This window comes from Diadema setosum, chromosome 16 (assembly GCF_964275005.1).
Source record: "Diadema setosum chromosome 16, eeDiaSeto1, whole genome shotgun sequence".
Taxonomy (NCBI): Eukaryota; Metazoa; Echinodermata; class Echinoidea; order Diadematoida; family Diadematidae; genus Diadema; species Diadema setosum.
The window spans coordinates 24255068-24282925 of record NC_092700.1 but is presented as its reverse complement, the minus strand read 5'-3'; the positions used below and the strand labels follow the sequence as shown (position 1 = coordinate 24282925).

At 36.1% G+C, this 27858-nt stretch overlaps 1 pseudogene; it reads right to left on the bottom strand.

Moving 5' to 3' along the window:
• Positions 1–27856, bottom strand: LOC140239947 (uncharacterized; annotated as a pseudogene).
• Positions 27857–27858: the final 2 nt, after the last annotated feature.

The window sequence follows — 27858 nt, the reverse complement described above, 5'->3', positions numbered from 1 at the left end:
TTAATGTTCAGCAGAACTAGATCCGGCCATCCTGCCAAACCACTCCATCCAGGTTTCTCGAACAGGCGTTTCTCTCTCTTTGAGCTGGCGTTGATAGATCGTGCGATCACAGATTTGCAGAGCAGACCAGAGGAACTCTAGATAGTCCACGTCCTTCTTGACGTCTTCTTCATGATTATTAGAGGTGTAATTCTCAAACATCAATATCGTTGATTCACACAGCCTGTCGGACATCTCCTGATGAAGACTCTCAGGGTGAGTGTATGAGTTCTTATGGGTTATCACAATGATGGGACTTGTGCCTGGGGGAAGATAAAAGGAGAAAGAGAGATACACCAAAATTTCAAAACTACAAGGATTGCTGACTCAAGAGGTCTTATCTTTTGATGCAGCCTAAGTACGTCTCTTGTTTTCATTTTCCTTCAGTTTTCTATTGTGTCGTATATTTCATTTCATGTTTCATTCTATGTAGGAAAGTTGGACGGTCAAAAGCAAGTTTACACACCTAAGGAACTATAAAAAGTAGTAGGAACTCTAATGTGAACTCGAATTCGTATTTTACTGTCCATAACGATGTGGTGATTTTAGCTACCTTAATAATTCATTTTGCTATTCAAATCCTTTGCACCCCACTTTACAGGACAAATATTTTGACTGTTATAGACGCAGAGAAATAGAAACCCCTTCCCCGTTTTGTTTTGTTGTTGTTTTTTTAATTGTTGCAGGTTTCCTAATCCATTGAATGTCACCAACATTAGAGGCTTAACATAATAAAATCTGCCCTCACTAACCTCTTACTCCCGGGGAGAGCAGATGTGGACTCAAAATACCAAAGGGGATGGAACACTGAACATGTGAATTGAGCAATATAGTAGAATGCATCTGTAAATGTCCAACGAAAATCGGAAAATGTGAGTTATGATTTTCAAAACTTTGTTGTTGCCATCACGGGATAAGTAAACTAAACTACAATTCGTGACTTCACATATGAAAAAACAACAACATTGCTATGATGAAATTCAAGATGTTATTTTCTCATCGTAACGAAAGAGCACTGTCTATTATATGCTCTAAGAATGAGTATGGAACAAGTCGAGGGAAAATAATGTGTATTTTTTCACGAAAAAAGGTGAAATATTAAATAATTCTCTCCATACTTTCTTATAAGTGTTTCTATTTGGCATACACACACACACACACACAGATCTGTCATTCGAATCACTATTTCAGCAATGCCCATAATGAGAGGCATGATTAAAATTGCACGGTCTCGGCACTTGTGAAAACAGCCTTGCTTGAAAAAAAAAAGTCTTCGGTCTGTGTCCATCAGCTATCACGTTCGTGTAGACCAACCAGATCCGCAAGATTTCTCATGTCTGCTTCATGTCTGGTCCTTCTTTGTCACAACGATGCATCTCCTCTTTCATGTAATATGTTGTATTCAAGTTCTCTCTTTTATTACGATACTTAAATTTTCATTAGATCCTGCTAAACCAACAAAATCAACATAAAGGGAACGATATATACAACTACACGAGCACACAGAAAGAGCAAACCTCCATCAAGCAGCCAGGATTGAAAAATGTTTCGGAGGCAGTCTCTTCAACAGAAATAAAGAGTTATGGAGACATCTACGCAATACATTTAGTGAAAATCTAATAATACATGTACATTGTTGAATTATTGGGAAACTGAGCTTATGTCTTTATGAACCGCTTTGACCTTTGACGTCATGAACCCCAAATGGAACATTTTCTTTCTTGCTCTATTATATACACAAAATTTGGTTAAAGATCCGATTATCCTTACATAAATTCTTGAGAGATAACACTTTTTTAATGATCTTAATTGCCTTTTACCTTTTACTTGATGTTCCCATCACCTCATCACATCATTCCTTTCTTACTCCATTGCTAATATCCCTCCAAGTTTGGTGAAAATCCGGCCATATGTTTATGAGTTATTTGGGGAATTAATTCCATCCGTTTATGAGTTATTTGTGGAATTAATTCCATGCCCTTTTTGCCGTTATGTCATTTGGCCTATGGCCTTAAGACCCCCTAGAATTGTTTCTTTCTTGCCTCAGTATAAAAACTCAATGCAAAAAAAAAAAAAAAAAAATGAAAAAGAAAATTACCCTGCTCATCCGTTGTCGAGTTGTCTCGTACACAACAGACATACAGGCAAAAAGATAGACCCAAATACCAACATACGGAATCAAAGACGTCCTTTTATCCTCTGCAAGCCGTATAGGCTTGATGATCTTTCCCTTCAATGGTCTACTCCCACTTTGGCTAATACCGGTTAGTATCAACCGAAAATGTCTAATCCTGTTTCGTCCACAACCAGTTTCTAGCAACCATTCAGTCCGATCGCCACTTGACCTCCCTACCAGTTCGTGTACTTGGGCTAGGCCCACACTGAGTCTAATATCGATTTAGTCTCTCGCCATTTGGTGTACCACATTGTCTAATCACCTGACCAATCACCGTCTAACATTCAACTCGATAATTAACGTGCCACGATTGTGGATCTTATACTTACAAAGATTATCCCTCACCATCTCGGAGAATCTTCTGATGAATATGGTCGCATCATTTCTCGCAATAACTCTGAAAGAGTAAACCATGTCGATATCTACTAATAATTGTTTGCATTGCAAGTATTTTCATCTACTCTTAAAAAAAAAAAAAAAAACATCTCTCACTTGGAACAGACTCGATAACTCAAACTTACAATGAGGTATTTACCACGTAACGCAAGTTTCTATTTCTTTACATCAAATGGGCATATGTGATATGACTGACAGTCTTGATTTGAACCGCTATTTAGCATTCAAAAATGCAATGTGCTCAATGTAGCCACAACTGAATTGGCTCGAGAAGATTGTTAACGGCTAGAAGAAAAATATATGCATTAGAATTGTTATGGGAATTAAGACAAAGAGTTAAATTACTCAGGCGAAAAAAACAGAAGAATCAATGATAACTCGTTCAAAAAAGTTAAGTGAAATACCTCGCATAAAAAAGGCACGGTGAAATTGTCGTTAGAAAAAAAAAACTAGAAATGTTGCTACAGCGACTGGTTATACCCCCGCCAAACAACATTTCATAAGCTTTGGTCAAAACAACATTTCATAAGCTTTGGTCAAAAAACTGAGGAAGTAGTTAAATCCGCAAGATCTTTCCTTGATCTTCTGCCATTAATATGCCGTTACCATGGCAACGTACTTTCGGGTACTGTCGAAAAATGCGTCTTGCACATCTACAACCAAAGGCACACATCTGTACCAAGTTTCATGGAAATTGGGCAAAAACTGAGGAAGTAGTTTGCAACACAAAATTTTCCATCATTTTGGCTCATAATATGTGAGCTGTTACCATGGCAACATACTTTTTGTCACTGTCAAGAAATGTGTCATGCTGACCTATATCCTAAGACAAACATTCAATATGAATTCCATGAGAATTGGAAAAACACTGATGAAGCAGTTTTGCCATGAAGCATTTTGCCCTATATTTTACCAATAACATGCCGTTACCATGGCAACGCACTTTTTGCCACTGCGGAAATATGTGTCTTGCACATTAACATATTCAGATGAACATCTGTACCAAATTTCATAAAAATTGATCAAAAACTGTGGGAGGAGTTCGCGACGCAAGATTTGTACCCATTTTTGCACGTCTTGCACATCTACAACCCAAGGCACACATCTGTGCCAAGTTTTATGGGAATCGGTTGAAAACTGAGGAAGTAGTTCGCGACGCAAGATTTGCAACGGACCGACCGCCCGACCGCCCGACCGACCGCCCGACCGCCCGACCGTCCGCTGATTCCTATATACCCCCGCCAAACGAAGTTTTTTATACCCCCTTCAAACTTCGTTTGGCGGGGGTATAAAAACCCTTAGGGAAAATATCGAGTTTCATTTACTGATGGTTGGAAGCATGTCATGGGTAAAAATATCGGAGGCAAAGATGTCGAGAATGACTGAGAGCAATAAGAACGTGCAAGTTGCATTTTAATCTCCTCGATATTGACGCCTCTAAACTGTAACCTTGGATTTATTGAACCAATAACTATAAACATGCATCATGCATGACCTAGATTCGTTTTGACAAGAAAGCAAACGAAAATAAAGAACATTACTAATCCGTCCGTCAGGTCACATTATGACTCACATATATATTCTTCCTCCGTGGACAAAAAGCTTTAAAGGAGATTATTGTTTTCATTTTCATAACCATTACGTTTTCTGCGTGAAATATTTTACCTTCCACTTTCATCACTGTTTAAATTCTTTAACGTTACAACTGAAACAAAATCATCTTATTTAGTAATTATCTAGTCCTTAGAAGCTTATGTTATTGACAATATTATTAAATTTAACACATTTTTCTCTGAACTGTAATTTCTGTAACGGAAACCATTCTCCTTTGATGCTTTACCACTTTTCGATGTTTCGTTCAGACATTATTACGCCACATATCTTATGATTGTTTTCTATGTTGTTGTTGTGCTATACAGTTTCACTACCACGTAAATCTGAACAACATTTAACCCCTTTTAGTTTTTGATAATGACATTTTCCCCCATATATTTTTTTTTCTTTCCAACATTATTTTTTCCAATTAAATTTTACCCTGACATTTTTTTTTTCGAAGTGACATCGTTACCCTTTATATTATTGCTATTTTTTTTTTTTTTTACCGGTGAGGGTTTTACATGGCACCGCGTCATTGATGTGACTTATCTCACGTAAAGAATGCAGCTTGAAGCCTTTGCCAACTTCTTCTTGAAGAGGTAAGAAGGACAGGTGTTAAAGATGAAATTGTGCCTTTAGATTTTTATTGTACCGAATTATGATTTATATCGTACTCTGGTCACAAAGGGACCTACATGTATCACGTGCAATTGAGACCCTGCATCAAAACGAACATAAAGTCGCCAGACATGAAATTGTAGATAAGAGCATATTCTGAAACAGCAGACTTTAAGCTTTAAAATAATGTATAACTCAAATCAAATGGACTCTCCTAATCTATCTAAATATTGGAAAAAAAGCACACACTCAGGAAAAGTATGAACTAAGAAAAGAGGCTCTGAAGTACAGTGTCTATTCAAGTGGTAAATCTTTACCAAGCCGTGCTGGCTGCGCGATGAATGGGACAAAAAACATGGATGTAAACCACCGGAGTAACAACAATGACGGGATTATCAGATTAAACTGAAATTGAGCATGCCTTATTAACACATTCTGTCTATAATTTATGCCAACTTTCAAAGCAGAACCATTATCTTTTCAAAAGTGTGTAGAGTTGAAAATGAAGAGTGTGTACAAGGTTTTTAAGAAATGAAAAGGGGACTCTCAAGACACACCTTATCACACTATTCTACCAAAAGAAAGTTTGAGAAAAACACACTTTTCTGCCTGTTTTGTGATCCCAAATTTTAGCAAATTAAGAGTAGAAGAAGACTTGCTCTTTCAGAAAATATGAAAAAGTCAAGTTCGGCTAGGTTGTCCCATTTTACCTATTTTCAGTTCTCACACAAAACCAGTGTGTGCGTGTGCTTTATGTTCAATTTGTGATGCACGGTCACAATTAATCTCTCACCTGTCACGATAGACAAACACAGCGCAATGACATTCTTCATCCTTGCTTCTTTCGACACGTTTTGAGGGATCTATGCTGCGTTTCCCGTCTGCGAATACAACATTAATCAATGAAGAAAATAGCTATTATAGCAGCTGGCTTTATTGTTATTAACCACCTTCCCATCCTTTTTAATGCACCTGAATGTACGTATTCTGTTTCATATTCCACTTTCTTTTCTGCTCAGCTTCTTGTCTTATTCTCTTTAAGTCGCAACTTTAGAGTGTACGACGGCAACAAAATTATAACTTATCACAAAACAAGACAGCATTGGTATACAGTTGACACGTATACCTTATATATATATATATATATATATATGTATATATATATATATGGATAGCGAAACTTTGAGCAAAGAAAATGGGTTTTCATCGGGATTCGAACCCGAGACCTCCGGATTACTAGACCGGCTCTACCGACTGAGCTATTGAAAGCCCTAGATCGGTGTTCGCCCCAAACCCTTAACTCTCTTTGCTCGTGTGGTCAGAAGCTATAGTGTGTGTATGTGTGCCACACACACACACATTAACCTGACATAAACCCAAATGATGTAAATCAACTTTGGAATAAATGTGAGGGATCGCCGAAGCGATGCAGCTTTTTGTAATATATTTTGAAACAAGGAAGGAAAAACTGACCAGAAACAATTGTAATAATAGATAGCGAAAACTTTGAGCAAAGAAAATGGGTTTTCATCGGGATTCGAACCCGAGACCTCCGGATTACTAGACCGGTGCTCTACCGACTGAGCTATTGAAAGCCCTAGATCGGTGTTCGTCCCAAACCCTTAACTCTCTTTGCTCGTGTGGTCAGAAGCTATAGTGTGTGTATGTGTGCCACACACACACACACATTAACCTGACATAAACCCAAATGATGTAAATCAACTTTGGAATAAATGTGAGGGATCGCCGAAGCGATGCAGCTTTTTGTAATATATTTTGAAACAAGGAAGGAAAAACTGACCAGAAACAATTGTAATAATAGATAGCGAAAACTTTGAGCAAAGAAAATGGGTTTTCATCGGGATTCGAACCCGAGACCTCCGGATTACTAGACCGGTGCTCTACCGACTGAGCTATTGAAAGCCCTAGATCGGTGTTCGTATCAAACCCTTAACTCTCTTTGCTCGTGTGGTCAGAAGCTATAGTGTGTGTATGTGTGCCACACACACACACATTAACCTGACATAAACCCAAATGATGTAAATCAACTTTGGAATAAATGTGAGGGATCGCCGAAGCGATGCAGCTTTTTGTAATATATTTTGAAACAAGGAAGGAAAAACTGACCAGAAACAATTGTAATAATAGATAGCGAAAACTTTGAGCAAAGAAAATGGGTTTTCATCGGGATTCGAACCCGAGACCTCCGGATTACTAGACCGGTGCTCTACCGACTGAGCTATTAAAAGCCCTAGATCGGTGTTCGTCCCAAACCCTTAAGTTTTCGCTATCTATTATTACAATTGTTTCTGGTCAGTTTTTCCTTCCTTGTTTCAATATATATATATATATATATATATATATATATATATATATATATATACATATTATTACCTTTCATCAAGCAAGCTTGTTTTCTTTTCTTTTTGTATGCAGACTATATACATTTCGTACTTTCTTTCGAACCCCAGCGACTCCCAAGCAATTGAGTGTTTGTTTGCTGGCACTTTGTTCTGAAGTATGAAGCTCTATTGAGACTGTTATTTGGACGTAAATTATTCAGAGAACAATGGATAAAATTAACAGAATCTTATTTCATGAAGAGTGTCTGTGTAGAGATTCAAGAATGGTATATTACATTTTTGTGCATATGGTAAGTGTTATGTATGCAGGGACTTATTAAAGGGGAAGGCTAGTAACTGAAAACTGAGAATCAGTGGGAATGCTTGGGATGATTGTTGCAATTCTTGTGGGGTTCATTTAATAGTGCATTATATATTTATTGTTGTGTACAAATTGTTTGCTTCAGAATGGTCTCATATTCAATTAATGTAAAGATTAATGTCCCGTCACTGTACAGGCATGCTAACCTGGAAACATTAAACTGCACATTACAATGTACAGTACTTGAATATAAGACCATTCTGAAGCAAACAATTTCCACACAACAATAGATGTATAATGTACTCTTAAATGAATCCAACAAGGATTCGAACAATCATCCCCCAGCATTCCCACTGATTCTCACTGATCAGTTACTAGCCATCCCCTTTGAACTATTACTCTTGCTAATTTGATCCCTACAGCTGTCTCTTAAAGATGTATGTTGTAAAAATAAAATATCACTGTATGTTATCAATACCCCACCTACACCTGAGGGAGTTAGTTCAATCCACGATGTTGTTTTATGCTTTTTATTTTATTTGTGCTGTTAGAATGTAACGGGTTGTTCAAAAGTTAGATTTGCTCATTTACAATTTGTATTAATAACAAAGTCATGAAAGTTCCAAAACTCAAGTTAAATATCAATGTGCTAAATCAACTGGTAATATGTATAATCTTCCTGATTGATTTTTTTTTTTCATGGCAACGCATTATATGACATTGAAGAAAGATAAAGTATGCCATAGTTCAGTATAATCATACGCGCCAAATTTCAGGCCAAATCCTAAAAAAACGAGGGAGTAAGACAAAAGCTTAAACTGAAAGTTTTTAAAATCACAGTAACTATATGTTCAAAATCTCATGTCAAATAATCAAAAGATCAGTGAGCTGGCGCACTTGACAATATTTTCGTGTGGATTTTATTTTAAAAGATTGTAAACACGGGAACTAATCTTTTGGAAGATGATTAAAGATGAATTTTGCTGAAATTTATATTATGGAACTCCTATATGCAAAACCTCCGGTCAAATAATATAGATAAAAAGAGGGAGTAAGGACAATCAACGATATTGTTGAATGATTCTCATTAAAAAAAGTTTTTACCAAGGCAACACATTGTTCAACAATGACATAAGACATAACGTGTACAATGTGACATGTGACAAATTTCAAGCCAAATGCTCTAAATCTGAAGAACTTAGCTCAATCCTCCAAATATGTGTATGCTTTCAAAATCTTTACAAAGCAGTTACCATGACAACACATTGTTCAACATTGCCGATAAGGTGTGTTTTGCAGTTTTGTGATCAAACCTGCTAAATTTCAAGTCAAATGTACCCGCTACAATAAAAGGATAATAAAGTCGCTGACGGCTGAGACGAGAAAATCGAGATTGAAATGACATTATCAGAATTGGTCATTCCAATGGGATTTCTGTTTTCGGTATGATTTCGTAGTCTAATGTTTTGTCTATCATCTGCCAAAATTTCAAAGCTAAATGATGAAAGGAAAGGCAAGAAAGTAACATTTTTCTGGGCCACGATTTTGCGACTTTCAACGTAACAGAAACGTCTCCGAAGATTTGGATTTAGCGCCGCAGCTAGACTCCGCCCTTAGCAACGAGGGAGAGATCTTATTGGTCAGTGCTTGGCATCCTCATTACTGATTGGTCGTGCGTAACCACTGGCGCTAAGCTTGAATGAACATCGCGGAGGTCGCTAGGAGCATGCCTTCTATTTTCAAGCGGTGAAATCTGTCTTGCTTCCCCTTGATCATGACAGCGTCGGAAGGAAAACTTTGAAGGCGTTTTTCTTGAAACATTGATTTCTTTAACCACTCGACAAGCCCTAATAAAATCATCGATATCTCCGCAACCGAGTACTTTTATGAGTCATGTTATATATGTCATTCAAGTGGAAGAGTAAGGGATTAATGTCATGCCATTTTCCGAAAATTGTCCTCCTCGCCTTTCGGATCTTTTTGTTGCAGCGGGTCACATTTTATCTGGTATGCCTTAACACATTAAGTTTCAGGAAAAAAAAAATACCTTGACGCATTGAATAGATATGGGTGAAGAAGTGCAATGTCAAGAATTTGACCAAGAACTTTTGCCTTTACCATATTCAAAAAAGTTGACTGGCACAACTTTGCTCACTCATTCAGTCATATACCAAATTTCATTAGGATACCTAAAACTGTGTTGAATTTTTGCTGTCCTCAAAACTGATTACAGACGCACGAAAGAGCGGACGAACTGACAACCCGAAGAAATAATGCCTCCGGCGACACTTAGTGGTGGAGGCATAAAAACTGAGAGAGTTAGGTCAATCCACATATTTTTTGTCTGGTTTATAGTAACAAAATGTTATTATCACGGTAACATACTTCCTCACACTCACGCGATACTGAAGAAAGAGGTGTCTTCAACGGCCATACGTGCCACATTTGGCATCAGTTGCTCAAAAAAGCGAAGGAGTAGTTCGATTCACAAGATTTTGCAACATCTTGTGAATCGAACCGACTGATCGACCAACTGTCGGGCCAACCGACCTCACAGTAATTGATGAAAATTACCCGCACATACACTACGAGCATGATTTGTGGTTGGATAAAATGAATGCACCAAATGTGACCTTGCATCACAAAACCAACACAAGTTGCACGTCTTGATTTTACGTGAGAACTCGAGACCACTTTTCATTACTTGAAATCATTTATACACTCTTAACCATCAACTCTAAAAACTTTTAAAAGGAATATGCTACTGATTCAAAAGTTAGCAATAATCATGGACAAAATTTCAGCTTAGTCTGATAATCCCTTCATTGTTATTGCTCCGATGGTTTACCTTTTATGTTTTGTCCCTTTCATCGCACAGCTACGACGGCTTGGAAAAGATTAAGCGCTTGAATAGAGCCTGTACTAGTACTTCAGAGCCTCTTTTCTCAGTTCACACTTTTCCAGAGTGTGTGTTTTCTTTTTCTCATTTAGTTTCGTCAATTTTGACTGAGTTATACATCAATTTAAAGCTAAGACTCTGCTATTTTAAGAATTTGCCCTTGCCTAAAAATCCGTGTCTGGAGTGTTTTTTGTTGGTTTTGTAATGCGAGGTCACAAATAGTCCCGAAACGTCTCATGCAACACTATATTCTGAGAAACGCTGAAATCTTGATCATTGGCTCTACCTTAATGATCTATACAACTGTATACCCCATCACTGCAATTGAGTCCTGTATACCATAACTGTAAACCTTCGCCGGAGACATTTCACACCCGTTCGTGATATGATATAATATGATAGGTCGAATTTCCGAACGGACTACCCGCAATATGGTGCTATTAACACAACACTTTCGGTCAAGTGCTATAAAATGGTTACACTCATCAATACTTACTGCACTCCTCCTGAAGTCGTTTAAATATGTGCTCGTTAACAGAGAAGTCTTTCATTCCCCTATTGTCGATCAAGTCGATTTTCCCAGTTAATTTGTGGTGGAAGCGACGTTTCGTCATCCCTCCTCCACGATGCTTTTGTCCTTCATCTGTCACGATGGAATATTCTCCTGTCCATACACAGACCACAAACATTGCAAATTTTATGGATTTGTACAGAACCAACTTTCCTTTCTCTCTTTAATCTCCGAATGATTAAACTACTACCCTCGAAACTAAGCATTACGTGCATTTGGAGCGGTGTCTCAAGTGCTGTCTATGAAGTATAACTGAGATTGAGATTTGAATGTAATACAAAACAATTGATCGCTAGACAGATATCCCTTGATTAAAAGAGCATCTACGATCTACGACAATGTAAACAGATTTACACCTAAGTACCTTTATAAGCAAAGTTGAGAGAGTTGATGAAAGAAGATTTGCCAGCAGCCATTTCACCAAACAAACTGATGTTCACCTTCGATGGGAGAGACCCGGAACGGATATCAGACGTCGATCCTGGCGAATATTGCTTTATTTTCCGTCGGAGGTTTTTTCTTTTCTCAGCTGGACTGCTCACTGAAAAAAAAATGGAAGTAATTATGCAGGTCCATATGAAATGCACGAGGCCCTGACGCATGTGCACGTGAAGTTTAAGTCCTTGTTTTACTTTGCCGGGTAGGCCCATGTCGTACAAGAAACGGGCCATATTTTCCTCATTCTTTGTTCAAATCGTCAATCTAGCGGGGAAAAAATTAAGTTTCTGTTTTCTGCCCCCATCACAATTTCCTGGATATAAGGCAAAGGAATGAGAAACAAGGTCGATGTTTTTTATATCCGTTAATAATTGCTAACGCATGCATGTCATGTCCTCTTTATCCCTTGGATGGATATTTATCTTCCGGTGATTTCCACCAGAGGGAACAGAAACCTTTGTCCATGGCATTGTGCAAGCACGCCATTTTTTTATTTTTTTTTCTCGGATAGCGCGATCTGACCCTACTCTTGTACGTTAACTCCTGTATCTGTACTGCAATTAGTCGTTTTCTGCGCGTTTCCATCCGCTTGGCCTTCTGTAGAGTCCGTTGCTGAAAGAGACGGAACGGTTTTGTGCATAACATCAAATGTATACGCACGCTATATATCCCATGACGGGATGACGACTACCGGGCAAAACGCATGTAGTTATTGATTGGAAACGGACAGAACGGCCATATTAGTCAGGATTAACGCATATCTACGGATATCTACAGCACATCTACAGTATATGAACAGGAAATCAAGGTGATGTTTTACGAATATCGACATTGCTCCAACTGACCCGTCACATTCAATGGTTCCGTGACGTTCTAAGGTGTATGTACGTCGTATGGGTCACCCATTTGTTCTTCGTGCGATATGTGGGCAAGCTAGCTCATTCTTTGCGTTTGTGCACGATCCTCTGTGGGGTAAAAAATCTTCCAAGGTGCTTTTTTTCTTTTGTTCGGGCCCTACACCGTGCATGCATGTACACTCCTCTAGAACGGAAACTTTACACTTTGACAAGGGATAACCGAATTTTGTGAGAAGGACAATATTAACGATATGGACGGCAAATTATTGATTACAAAAAAAAAAAATGCACGACCTTTCTTTTTTTTTATTCGAATATAATGCAAGTTACAAGGTTTCATATGTGTATTCTTTATATACTCAGATGTTCTCCTTCAGGACTTGACTCCGGTTTTCTCCGCCAGCAAGGGTTCCAACCACATCCTGTTCGAAAATAACGAAACAAAGAGGCGGGAGAAGACGCCAAGAAATACGTTTATGACTTTGGATATGCGTATAGTAATTTGAATGATAAACTTCGAAGCACATTTGTTTAAATCGAAGCTGTATCATTGCAAACTTTTATACCAATTCTGAGGCACGTAGTTTCGCTTCTTCTCGTTTTCTTTTATTTCAAGAGAAGGAGAATTCACACGTCATTCGAAAGCTCATGATCTGAATAAATAAATATATCACAAAATAATGGAGAAGGACGTTAAAATGTACACAGCGTTATGTTTACTATTATGTCGTCTTGTTTATGTGTATTCGTTTTTGTTCTGTATCTAAATTCAACCGTTTTAGGTTGAATTGAGTGAAATTGCTTCCTCAGGTGCATCTGAAGAAAGTCCATTACCAGCTTGATTAAGTGTATCACAATCCCATGGAGATCAAGTGATAGGGTAGTATATCATAAGTGTTAAGCTCGCCCAAGCCGAATCCAAAGGAACTGGGGGAAAACATTTGACTTTAACACGTGAACTACGACTTGCACAAAATAATCAAACGTGTTCATATCCATCCGTGATAACAACTTTGCCCATATTCCGCCTTGTTGGAGGACTTTCTTAAACTTAATTATATAACACATACATGCTCTCACTATAGCTCTTTTTCCTTTCTGGGGAAAAAGTAGATCAAGAGTGATTATTTTACACACATAGTACTGGCTATAATAAATGCATTTCATTCCGCACACCTTTTCTTGGTAGATAGTGTGGGCAGCACTTCTGTAAACATTTTCCAAGAAGGAGGAAGAGAATAACAACAGCAGCAACCCCACCAACGACTACTCCAACAAAGATTACCCAGCGATTGCGAGGTCCTGAAAATGGAAATGATGCAATAAAATGAATACGACCATCTCTCTCACCTGAAAGGATTGCATTGTTTAGAACCTTTCCGTTGCAAGTGACCAAGGGTTGTTTTTTTTTTTTCTGCTAAACAAAATAATACCGTTTAATATGTAATAAATGCATCCTTCTGTCAACTTATCCCAACTTCTGGGCGAATTGTGACAAAAGTGGCCTACGACAATTTCCTTATTCTCTGATATGCCTTCATCTATACTTGTGTAAGTGTGAAGACTTTGTTCGCAAAAACCGGTAAGTCCATATTTGCCAAATGGAGATATTTGCGATTAAAGGTCAAGAAAAATAAAGAGAATTATAAGAAATGTTTTGCTTCTTTTGACCATAACTTCAAAAATGTACCTTTATATGTAGTGACCAATATATCATGTAAATGACAGAGACCGTACTTCAAAATCTTCAAAAATGGACTCATCGGTTTTTGCGAACAAACTCTTCATGTACTTTTGTTTATTTATCTTTTCCTATTTGAATTCATTTAAACAAAAAGACCTACAGAGCTCAAGATAAATCATTTCAAACTAAGAATATACCTATATAAGACTCTAAAATATGCACCGTACATACTTATCAATATAAAGACTTTCTGTCAATCTGGTTATATCAATATGTTGAGATTTTATACGTTTTTAATCGGTGTGTGTAGAAGCTAGACAGACAAAATATATTAATAAAAACATGTAAACTTGGTAAGAAAAGGAGAATTGGGCTTTTCCCCATATAAAAGCAATGGAATGAATTTTTGTCTCTATACTTTTGTCTCATGTTGGGGAATGCATTGTTACAATGTGGATAACATTAAATTTCGAATGTCCTCATTTGGTGAAATTAATACCCTTTTGCATTAACGAGGTAAAAAGAGATACATGGCCAAAAGTACGTACATCTAGTAATATGTGAAGAGTTTGTTCGCAAAAACCGATTAGTCCATATTTGCCAAATGGAGATATTTGCGATTAAAGGTCAAGAAAAATAGAGAGAATAATAAGCAAATTTTTGCTTCTTTTGACCATATCTTCAAAAAAAAATGTGCCTTTATATGTAGTGACCAAGATATCATTTAAAAGGTATTATTTTGTACTTTATGACAGAAACCGTACTTAAAATCTTTAAAAATGGACTTATCGGTTTTTGCAAACAAACTCTTCATGTACATCTCTGATATGTGTAATTATGTGTCTGTGTGTCTTTCTGATAAAAGCGAGAAAAGCAACGAGTTGGAGAGACATGAAACGAAACTCTATGTGACCTGAAATAGGCAGAACAGTGATTTCTTTGGTCGACGTTCCATTCACCGACTCTCCAGTAGCCATGCACATAAAGGTTTGCTCCGTCCCATGTTTGGCTGAAACAGTGATTGTTTCGAACCGCTCAAAAGTGTCATCAGGAAGTATTGTCTGCTGTGAAAGTACAGAATACTGTCTCTTTCCCGCTTTGTCGGTCCAAAGCATTGAAATATTATAGGCTTAAATCCACTCACAACACACATTAGGGTGAGCGAAGATGTCTTAGGCGGAGTTCTGTACGTACACCGGCTTGGTTGGGATTTACTTGTATCAACACATTCCTCAATCACGTGCGTTGATGCCATGGCTATGAAAATAAGGAATCAAATCTTTAAAATGAATCATATTATACACTTATGTGTTATGTCTTGAATGTAAATACTTTCTTTTGCATGTGAAAATTTTAAATGCAAAAATAGATAAATTCCATTTTCCTGTTTTTTTTTTTATATTAAAATCATTATGAAATACAAAGATATCGATGATCTTCAAGAATTCAACACTTCTTACATGACAAGATATTTTTCTAAATAGAATTAACATTATATTGATTTCAACTATCTTCTTTGTTTTACAGCAGCTTCAATCTGTTATCATTATCTAGTTGATAAAAGCGGACATATCACGTTTCATTTGTTTGTCTGTTTGCTCGCTTTCTTGCATTGCAACTCATCATTAGTACACGACCATATGAGCATCATCAGGTAGATGCCTTTATCTTTTAGTTTTGCTCAATCCGATCCCGTCATAAAAACAGATTTCTTTGTCTTTATTCAATGAGATTGACCGTAACTTTATGTAAACAGTAGTCAGAGATGGTCATCAGCAAGTATCTTTTAATATGAGCTTTATTCAATCAATTTTGAGAATCAAGACCTCCAACTGCTCCTCATCAATATTAATGACAATAAAAGTAAGAATGATGATAATAACATTGATAATAACAACAATAATTATGAAAAAATGAAACAATCTTCTTTTTATGCAGGGTAGGTTTTCAGTCTTGTCACTGCCCTAACAGCCCTGCAATCATTATTACCCTAGTTTTGCCAGTTATACCAATAAAATGAAAGATGAAGAATCTGTTTCTTTCGATGGATTTTACCATTTGATTTTATTTTTAGCTGTTAAAATTTGCAGGTGATATTATTTTCGAACCGGTAAATTCATTTTGTGTCGTTAACTACAAACAAATCAAATTCTAGCGGTTTTGCATGATACTCCGATAACAACAGTACAGTTGGTGGAACACTATTATGAAATTAATTGTTTTCAGCCTATAAACACTGCCAATGTATTTTTTTAATCAGAAAAAGAATGAAATATACAGCCGTGTAGTTTAATAACGAAAAGAAAGCAAATACGTATCTTCCCAATTGTCTGATAATAGTAGGCCATTACATTCTACACAAATCTGTGTTTGCGAAGATTTGGATAAGGGATATCTTATAGGGGCAATATTTCCAGGACCTTATGAAAACCGTTTGATATAATTCTTTTTTAGTAAGGTGTCTTATGCTGTTTCAAGTAGTATGGTTGGTGTAAATGTTATTTTCATTTAAGAATGTAGTGTGTATATTTAAATCAATGTACAATTGGCTATGTTATGATGACATTGTAGGTCTTTTCAGGGTCCATCCTGGCCCTCTATTTTTTGTTTGCATATTATACATGTATATTTTGTATGTTTGTAATTTGAAATCCATTTTTGTTCTTACCAAATTGTCGTTACATGCGATTGATATAGCAGTTTTAACAAATTAATGGACTCAACTTTTTCAATTCCAACAATATTTCCAATATTTTGGTAAGTTTTTACGGCCTCCCAAGACCAGTAGAGCTGACTTCCTCTCTAAATACATTAAGGTGTGTTCACATGCTTCCATCCTCCTTTCTATTAAACAAACATTTTCTTTTCAGTTCAGTTAGGAATAACCTAGGAAAGAGTTAAACCATATGAATGTAACAATCAAAATTTGGTCAAAATTGGATGAAAAGTAAGAACGTTATGAATAATGAACATTTCTCGTACAATTGATGTGACTATGCAAAGAATAGGCTTATGACGTAATTACCTTAAGATTTTCCGTGAGCGTGTGGAAAAAAAAAACATTTAACCAAATTTAAATATATTTGTTATTAGAGTGCGAAACGTGAAGTTGTTCCTGGGGGGATTGCTTCAGAATAATGATAAATTAGATAAATCAGCATTGGTGACAAGGGAATCATATGTTTGAGAGAAAAACGGGGAATTTTAACATTGCATGTGTAAACTCTTCAGGAATTTGTAATTGGATGACATTATCACTTAACTATCGGATTATTCGTGACTGTTCAAAATTTTCCCTTAAAAAAAATAAGAGAAAAGAATTGTCATAATTTCCTTATTTTAACTACAAACTACATTGAGATTAGCCTTAAGAAGGTTTAAATTGCTCATGCTCATGTCAATGCTTTGTTTTGGTGTGTATCATATTACTCCTTTGTTTTCCTTCATCGGAACAGGCGTCATTGTAAAGCAGCTGTCAAATTGAATGTGCCTACCCTGAAAGCATGAATAAATAACAGGTATATGGACAGAGACACAAGTTTCAGTTGTTAATAAAATGAATTATTATTTAATGTAAATCGAGAAAGAAACGGTAAGCAACCTTTTAGATATTTAAAGTGATATGCATTTTATTTTGAGTCACACGTCTAATCTACTTGAACACGTACGGCACCGATTCTATAATAAATGTAAGTAATAAGTTTTGTTTGGTATTGTTTCTCAGTCAATATCTCCCATTTCCCAATGTCAGGATAAAGAAAAAAACAAACAAAATACTTACAACTAACTGTCAGAGTAGTGAAATTCGAGTAATCCTGGAGATTATGCAGCGCCACCTGACAGTGGTAGCGTCCCTCATCTGCGACCTTCAAGTCGTTGATGACGAGACTGAAGTTGCTGTCAATGTCAAACCGTTCCTCCTTGAACGTAATGGCCCCGTCGAAGAGTATAGCCCTGTTCGTTACCTGGTTTGGATCTGAGCTGTTCTCTTTCACCCAATACACACCAAGAGGCTCTCCGTGGAAGATGCAGGGAAGTCGGATGTCTTCCCCTTTCCATCCCTGAACGACTTGGGCGGTGCCTACCACTGATGCTAAGATCATAATTATGTACAGAAAGAGACTGCCTATCATTCTAAATTTATTTTGAGGACACGCGTTTAGATGCGGAAAACTGGGATACATGACCCTAACCCAATGCAAAACTTATTATTATGACAGCATTCTAAGTATAATTTGTGATGAACATGATGACCATTAACGGCGAGCGAAAGCTCTCTAGACCTTATGTCGCAATAGACTTTGAAGAGAGTCACGCAAGTATGCTGGGGATAGAGAGTGAGTTGCATGATGTACCAATAACAGAATGTTAGAAATAACCCTTTTTCCACCTGCAACCATAGTAGAGAACGTAGATTTGGCCAAATGGAATTAAACTTCTAAATGAAAGATAGGAAACGGTAGGCACAATTTAGCAATCGATGACGTTTAGTAATATCTCTCTTAGGAAAAATTACGGAACAACGAATTCTAAAAATCCAAACCAGAAGGAATCAAAACATGGATAGGCATATCTACTACCGGTTGGGAGGATGGTTTATTTTATAACGCACTTTATACCTGAAATTTCCCTAAACTTGAGTTATTTACGGATTCGAACAGAAATTTTGTGACCAAATATCACATCTTAATTACGGAATGATTTTGATGAAATAATTCAAGTGCTACAGATCAAGAATCGGCCTTACTTAAGATGTGCCTTGAACCCCAAAACACGCTCAAAAAATATCATAATTCAGTTTCAGGCCACAGGTCTGCAAACATGCTTCAAGCAGGTTTGCCATGACAGATAACAATGAAGCCATATTGGTATGAAGACATACAGAATTGTATGTTATCTACACAACAGTTAGGCCTATAACTCATGCAATGTTTTGGAAATATTTGACTTATTGATTGTACATACAGGGGGTAAAAAGCAGCGTAAAGAACCTGAGGTACACCAAACTTCAGAACAAATGTTTTTATCAGAGGAAGAATCAGCATTTCTGACATAATCTATATTATAATCTAAAGGCATAGTCAAACAATTCAAAATGATTGTTTATTTTTTATCTGCATTTTTTTTCTCCAAAATTTGTCCATATTTGCGCTTAGCTGTCCTTTAATTTGCCTTTTGGGAAGGTAATATCTGCTCTCTTCTTTTTATAATTAATTGAACATTCAATAACTGAAACGTAGTTTCCCCAAACAAAATAAAACCACATTTCCATATCAAAGCATGCAAATATACGAAAATGTACAATACACGGGCTATTAGTAAAATATTATTTAAAAAGTGAAGAATCACCATAATGCCTCACATTATCCTTCAAAGGTTGATCACAAGAAGCATAGTCAATTTGTGATCACAGACACAACAACGCACACATCACAAAGTATGCATATGTAGCAGACTGCAAGGACTACAGAACGAGCAAAGTGCGGAGACAATGCAACCTAGCATAATATGATAGTACAATAATGATAATAAAAATCATGAGAAGCACATGATCCCTTGTCAAAAGAGATGGATTTCTTGTATTTTTTCATGGTAAAGTTTACTCTCTTGAGGGATGGTGCAGTGTTTGGTTGAGACGGTAGATTCAGGTGTTGGCTATTGACTGTTGACAGAAACCACATGGAAACAATTGAAGAGTTTATACAACTCTAAGGGCTATTTAAAGTTTATTTGATAAAAATGAATTTGAAATTGCTGAGATATCAAAAGACAAATGAAAAAAGATGGTCGTATTTGGTTGTCCTAGTAAAGGTGGGTCTCATCTTTCATTATAAAAAAAAAACACTTTGTTTCTGGATAGCTCAGGAATATTAAACACTAAAACTTGTTTCGTGAAATGGAAAATTTGAATTTCTCTTAGAATCATAATGTGCTCTTCATATTCCCAAGGGATTAATTGTTTTACCAAATAGATGTAAATCTGAAGCTCAATCTCAATAAAAACCACTCCTTTTCATTCACATAGCGAAGATTTACATATAAAAAATTACTGGTCTAAACATGACATAATTATCACAGAAGTTCGTTTAGGATGATTACGTATGTAGGCCTACTTTGAAATATTACACTTGTGAAATTACGTGTTATTGTTTATTTCCAGCAGCAGAAATACTGCAACGGTTTTGAAAAAGATAAAATGAAGAATTAATTGCATAAAATACAGACAGCAAATTCGTAGTAGTAGAATAGTGGATAATCGAAACTATGAGTCGTGATTGTCTCAGTTTTTGAAGGGCATAGATCCTAAATACGTTTTTAGCAAATATTTGTCACAATTTCCCCAAATACCTTGACAACACATAAGACGGAGTAGAGTCAATGTATATCGTAATTACGAAATGATATTTGAAGGACGGTACTGAAATGTATTGAACTGATTTTATTCATTGTGCAAACCGCTCTAGATACATTGAAATATTCAGACTGCAATCCTGTGTACAAAGTTCATTCAAGTAAAATTGTTACGAAGTCTCATGATTTGTTTGTAGACTTGTTAAAGGGGGTAAACACTGCATTTTTTTAGTACAACTATCGTACTTGGCGCAGATGTTCCCTCGGGCAATTCATTTTTTTTTTCATCCAAAGAGAAATTCTGTACTTATGCAAATAAGCTTAAGTTTTCATAATTTTTTGCAGAATATACAGTATGTAAAATATTTAGAAGTATTATACGCATCCAACAGAAAGGTCAATTTGGTAGAAATATTCCATAGAATATGTGTAAAAGAAATCATGCAAAATTGAGTTCATACCTGTGCAAATAAACATTAAATTTACGTAATTTTGAGGTTTATTTTGCAATAACTTGAATTTCCGACAGTATTTCTCTTTTTTATGTCAAATTTAGTACAGCATTTTTTGTACAAAGTTCTCACCCGGGATGCATGTTGCTTGTGTCAAAAGGAAATGATTCATCTAAGGAACAAACTGTCTGTATGCAAACAGCGTGCAATCGGAAGATATTGTTACAATTTCCTATACATAGATAATCAGGAACAAAACAAAGATTAATGTCTTAATCGCCTTGAACTTTTACCCATACAGCCAAAGGACTAAGAAAATATTCCAGCAACAAGACCCTTTAGTTGCTCAAAATTGTTCCACAGTATTCACATTACTCAGATATTTTATGCAAAATTATGTAATTAAGCATGCAAAATGTGAAGTTTCGAAAGATGTTGATCTTTGAAATTATTTAATACCAATTTTCTTTCATCATTGCATAAATGCTCAGTGGGGTGGGGAAATAATAACCGATAGTGACACAATTGGAACATGAATATAAAACACTGCACTGGAATCAGCTCTAATCTATGCAAATTGGAACAATGTTGTTTACAAATGGACTTTATTCCTTGCATGCAATACACAATTAAGGTCTTGATCAGAAAATCATCACAAAGCCAAGAACCACTCCCTATGGAAAGTGTGAATTCTATTTTTTTAATGTATTTTGGGGGGCATCCCAACGAATTACAGGCTTGTTACATCGTATTGATAAACATATGCAAAGCTGTGTGGATGCAAGGGTATCTACACAAATTAAGAACTATGCAAATGTGACATTTACCACAACAAAATGCAGCGATCACCCCCTTTTCTCGCCCTTAGCAAGCCTACTAGAAATCTTGTTGAGCGTACAAATCCTTGGTTAAGAGTCCAGGTGGAACATTGCTGGTTCCCCTCGCTAGACTTTTGTATTCAACAGGAAAATGTATCTCTGTGTGATGTGCACCCACACACCGCTAAACAAACTTGAAATGTACATGGCAGCTTATAGTGTAATGAAATTTGCTTCGGTTTTTTTTTAGTGAAATATATATGATTGAATTATTATCCCCTTCTGTCCTTGTTTTAGGAACTAACCTAAAAAACATGTCAGCTGATTTACTTTTTATCCTAAACTGAAATCGCATTCATTATTTAGTTTTCGTTCATTTCCATTTCCAAGACATATTTGATATTCAAATAAAAAAAAAAGATTATATTTCTTTAATAGAATATCTAATTGACTCAGTTTTCGATTTATAGTCAGCTTTGGTGAATTACTATTTGCATATTTCTATGACACTTTGAATTTTTGTGGGTGTGTGTCTGTGTGTGTGTGTGTGTGTGTGTTTATATTGTGAAATGAAAAAGACATATTTTCGCGAGCTCTTTTTCAATTCCAGAAAAAAAAAACACTAATACATTAACTGTTTTATACCCATGTGACAGGTTAAAAATTCTACAAAATTGCGAGAGTCAAACTAAAATAATTCAAATTGAAATAAAAGGCATTCAGTAGTGTAAATCATTTATTGAAGTTATTGCATGATATTCACTTGAATTATTCTTTCGGTGGATGTCACTCTGCTTGAACCAGGCATCACTGGTGTAATGTCTAATGCAGATTCACACAGAATATTCACTTACCTTCTGAACAGAGACCAAAGAACAGATTCCCACTTATGGATAGAAAAAACAGTAGGTTACCGTACCAGCTGTCCATCATAAGGTTCGAGAGATATTCAAATTTTTCACTGGTCCCAACCCTGCACTTGCATCGCTTGCAGTGGATCTATTTTGATTACGAGAGCTGATAGCAACGACAGCATATAATATCGGCATATCTATGGTTGCATTCACGCACGTAGGATTCTCTCAAGCAAATCAACTCAGTGAACGCCGCGTCGTTGAAGAACTTTAACCCTGTCGTAATTTGCATCAACAAAGTTGACACTCGACCTACAGGTCGGCGGGGATTCCCAATGGCCAACGATTTGCACATTTATAAGATCATCTCTTCTAATAAAGGCTTTGTTTTGTGTAGAGATTGAAAGCATTATTAACGTTTTAGCACTCATATTTTTATTTCAATTCTCATGGGTAAATGGGTAATAATCTCTTCCGTCGCCATGTTTCAGTCTTTTTCATATCAACATTTCTAAATGGGCACAATCTTAATCGTCATTGTCCCATTTCTTTATTGTTGTTTAAGGTGTTCAAAATTTCCAATTTCAAGTAGGGCCTATATCTGTGTACTGAATTATTTTTCATCAGATTTATTGTAAAATGTAATATTTTTACTTTACTTCTTCGAATAATAGGTGCGAGTGGTCACACATTTTCCAATTATTCACATTCTTTCATTCCTTGTGTTTCATAGGGTGTTTCTATTAAGTTGCATTTTTTTTTTCGGATGAGATTTGTTCAAATTAATTCGCATGACTTATGCAAATTATAGGGGTTGTCTTCAAAGATACAGATTGTCTCTTTTGATAAAAGTATTCCATTTGCTCTAAGGAAAAAGTATGCAGATGTGACATTTACCACTACAAAATGCAGCGATCGCCCCCGTTTTCGCCCATTACTACTCTTTTGAAGTCTTGTTGAGTGTACAACTTCTTTGTTAAGAGTTCACTTGCGATGTCCCTGTTTCCCCGCGCTACCATTTGTAGCTAGATCGTTTGTCACGATGAGACATATCACGTGACATTCCCAGACAGAGATGGTACAACTGCTGTATGACACAGAGCAGTGTCATTCTTTGTCTGCTAGCCTATGGTGAATGCAAGTGGCATTGTGTTCATTGTTCGATTTAATGTAGTGAATGTTTAAACGGCATGCAGCGCTAAACTTCTCAACACTTTTGCATGCAACAGGAAAATGTATCCTCATGGATATGTGCCTCATCATATAGTTACCCACACAATGCTAAACAAACTTGAAACATACATGAAAGCTTATACTGTAATGAAATTTGATTTTTTTTATTGAAACATTTGTGATTGCATAATTATCACTTCCTGTCCTTGTTTTAGGAACTAACCTAGAAAACCATGTCAGTAGATTTACTTTTCATCCTGAAGTGGAATCGAATTCATTATCTAATTTTCATTCATTTCAATTTCCAGGGTACTTCTGCTATTCAAACTAAAAAAAATAAAAAAATAAAAAAAAACGATTACATTTCCTTAATAGAATATCTTACTGCCTCAGTTTTCAATATACAAAGTGTATAGCTACCTTTGGTGAATTCATATTTGTACGTTTCTATAAGACTTCGAATTTTAAAGACCGTGTTTGTGTGTGCGTGTGTGTGTGTGTGTTTATCTATATTGTGACATGAAAAAGACACATTTTTGCAAGCTCTTTTTTTTTTCAATTCCAGGAAGAAAAAATATATTAACTGTTTTATACCCATATGACAGGTAAAAATTTGTACGAAAGTGCGAGGAGAACCAAAGTAAGATAATTCAAATTGAAATAAAAGACATTCAGTACTATAAATCATTTAATAAAATCATTGCATGATATTCACTTGAATTATTCTTTACCCAAATATCACTCTGCTTGAACCAGGCATCATGGGTTTAACGTCTAATGCAGATTCACAAAATACCCACTTACTTTCTGAACAGAGACCAAAGAACAGACTTGCACTTATGGATAGAAAAAGCAGTAGGACACCGTACCAGTTGTCCATCATAAAGTTCGAGGGATATTCCTTTTTTTTTCAGTGGCCCAAACCCTGCACTTGAATCGATTGCAGTGGATCTATTTTGATTACGAGAGCTGATGGCAACGAGAGCATACAATATCAGTGTCTCGTTGCTTGCATTTACACACGTAAAGATTCTCTCAAGCAAATCATCTCAGTGAACGCCGCGTCGTTGAAGAACTTTAACCCTATCATAATTTGCATGAAAGTCGTCACTTGACCTACAAGTCGGCGGGGATTTCCAGTGGCCAACGATTCGCACATGTATAAAGTTATCTCTTCTGATAATGACTACATTTTGTGTAGAGACTGAATGCAGTAGTTGATGTTTTAGCACTCATATATTTTTGTTTTCATTTTCAAGGGTAAATGGGTATTTCTCTCTTCCGTCACCATCTTTCAGTCTTTTTTCATATTGATATTTCTAAATGGACACAATCTTAATCATCATTGTTCCATTTCTTTATTGTTGTTTAAGGTGTTCAAAATTTTCCGATTTCAAGTGTATTGAATTAGTTTTCATCAGACTTACTGTAAAATTGCATTCATTTCAAATAGAGGGAATTTGCTTTGCGTGACCACTAAGGAAGCAATGGCTGCTTGTAGGTTACCAACCAAGTGACTGAGAGTTGTAGGTCCATGAGAGTTGTAGGTCCCCTACCGGCTGCAAAGCACTAGTAAAATTGAGTATCATCATGCCTTGTCCAAAGTGGGTAGAACTATTGCAGCCCCGGAGGACATGAATCGAGATACCATGATTCAGAGTACGCAATAATCAATATATATATATATATATATATATATATATATATATATATAGAAGATCGTGATAATATTTTCATGGGTGAGTAGCTATTCTTCATGCCTTTACTTGAAGGCGGATTTGAATGTGACATTTTGCCTGATTAAATAATTATCGTGTGAATTATAATTGTTGTATTACGTTTTCATCTTAAATTGGTTTTATATTTTTAAGATATAAAATATTAAGAGTGTCCTGTAAGGCACGTAAAAAAAAAGAAGAAAAAGAAGAAAAAGAACTGTGATATGTATGACTCGTGATATCGAACATAACAAAAAATGAAAGTTAAAGGGCGAAGCATTATATAGACAGGTGCGGATCCAGGAATTACGTACAGGGGAGGCGCCTTTACAACATTAAAGGGGGCGCACCCCCCCCCCCCCCCACACACACACACCAATTTTGTTTTTGTTTTTTTTTTCTTTAGTTTGTTTTAACAAAAAAAAATTAAGAGGGGCGCGCAGACGGTGCGCCCCCTTCTTGATCCGCCAACGATACAGAATGAGGCACAATCACTTAAAAAAGCCAAAATTTTAACTGAAGTAAATTAAAAGGTATTTCATATGCAAAACATTGTGAGGATGATATAGGCCTACGCCATATCTTTTCTTTAAGCGTAAGGCAAAGTTTTCAATAAAGTTACTGTTTTGTAAATGGAATTAATGTATTTTAACAAGAATAAACAAATTCAATTAGCTTGAAACGGAGTTGTTTAATGTGTCTGTGTTGAAAACTTTCCGTACACTCCAAAATTCAAATAGGTCTAAATGGAAGCGCACATGGATTGCTTTAACGACAACTATTGAGCGAATACTGAAAGGACGCGTTTGAAAACAGTTACACTGAAATGGTTTCGTGGATTTTCGCAAGTACTGTTGTACTTACAAAACTTAAAACTTAAAACTACAAAGATGACATTGTTTTTAATTGGTGGACGTTAAAAATTGCTTTTTAGTCTTCCATGACTTCATTTTTTGCCCTGTCTCTAAGTTCCGATCTCCATAGATATCAACCGATCCCGATGTGTTTTAACAAAACCGTGGCGCTCGTTTTCCTTTTGATGAAGAATATAGTTTTAGGAGGATTGAAAATTGAAGGTCGATTTTACAGAATGATGTCCATTGAAAGTCAAATTTTCACACGATTTTGTTTAAATCCGTGACACATAATCATACGACATTGAAGGCAGACAGTGCGAAGCTTTTTCACTGCATCTGTTCCAAGACCAAAACGGCAACAGTGCCACAAAGGCCATATAACGTCTTTCATCTTTAGATATTGCATCAAAGAATTCAATACAATTTATCCGTGCTATTCTACTTTATGCGATGTTCACAAAAATCTTCCTCATTATCATATTGACATCCACACTCATCTATGTTCTGTATTCTATACCTGTCCTTTCGCGCTTAACATACTGGGTTCAAAGTTCGCGTGGTTTTCCCCACTGCCTTGCAGCTGCTGCTGTTTGTAGCCCTGGTGAAGCATCTTACTAGTTCATGTATATGTGACATGGCCAGAAAGAACATAGTGCCACCGCGCTGTATAACATGAATTGCATGTCTCTGTGTTGAACAATTTCTGCACACTCTAAAAAGCAAGTCCACACACATGACACATGGAAGTATCCATGGGATTATTGTAAAACTTTAGACTACCCTTTGTAGACGGGAATGGTATTTCTGGTTTTTGCAAGTATATAGTGCCAAAAGGTTTAATATTTTCTTTTTGTTTTGTATGACCGTACTTTTTTTTACCCGTTTGCAAAGTGCCGATCTCTTCACATAGGTAAAGCCTCTAACGAAGTTATAAAAAAAAAAAAAAAAACATTTGCCGCCAAATTGAAAGGAGACAAAGCTTACGGTGCCTAAAATCGCGTAATTAAGGAAAATCCGCATTGATGCTTAGTATGCTTTTTATTCAAAGAAAGTTCAGACAACATTCCCGATTGCATACCCGCAGTGTACTTCATTAAAAAACAAAACATCACTTTTTATTGCCATTTATACGTATTATTACATACATTTACACATTGCAGATTTGTCTAAATCTCGTCATCTATAGAACGATTATTTTCTATCATTGCTTTCATTTATTTAATGACAAGAAATATTTTGAATACATTGTTTAACTACTTCATACTTTTCTTTTAATTTCCCTTGATTTTCTACAGCTTTAATCTCAAATATTATTTCAGTAGAAAGAAATGAATCCATTGTTGCTGGGGTTTTTTTTTTTGTAACTCTTCTTTTTATTCATAGGACATGTATTGAACACATTATGAGGTTGACAAAAAAAAAATAACACTCACAAGAGCCAAGATGAAAACAATCGTAATCGAAAAGATGGACTACTGGTGCTTTCCTTCATTTTTCAAACTGTGCGACTATGTCGCCTATTTGAGCTTGTTCCTTCGTCTGCTGTTAGCAAACTACATTCATTAAACATCTAGAGCAGACGCATAAAAGCACAGATACTTACCTTCAGAAAATGGACTACAGATAACGATAGTAGTCAGTGTTACGAGCCAAACCAAATTACTGAAGTCTGTATCCATTATTTTCCAAGAAGAGTA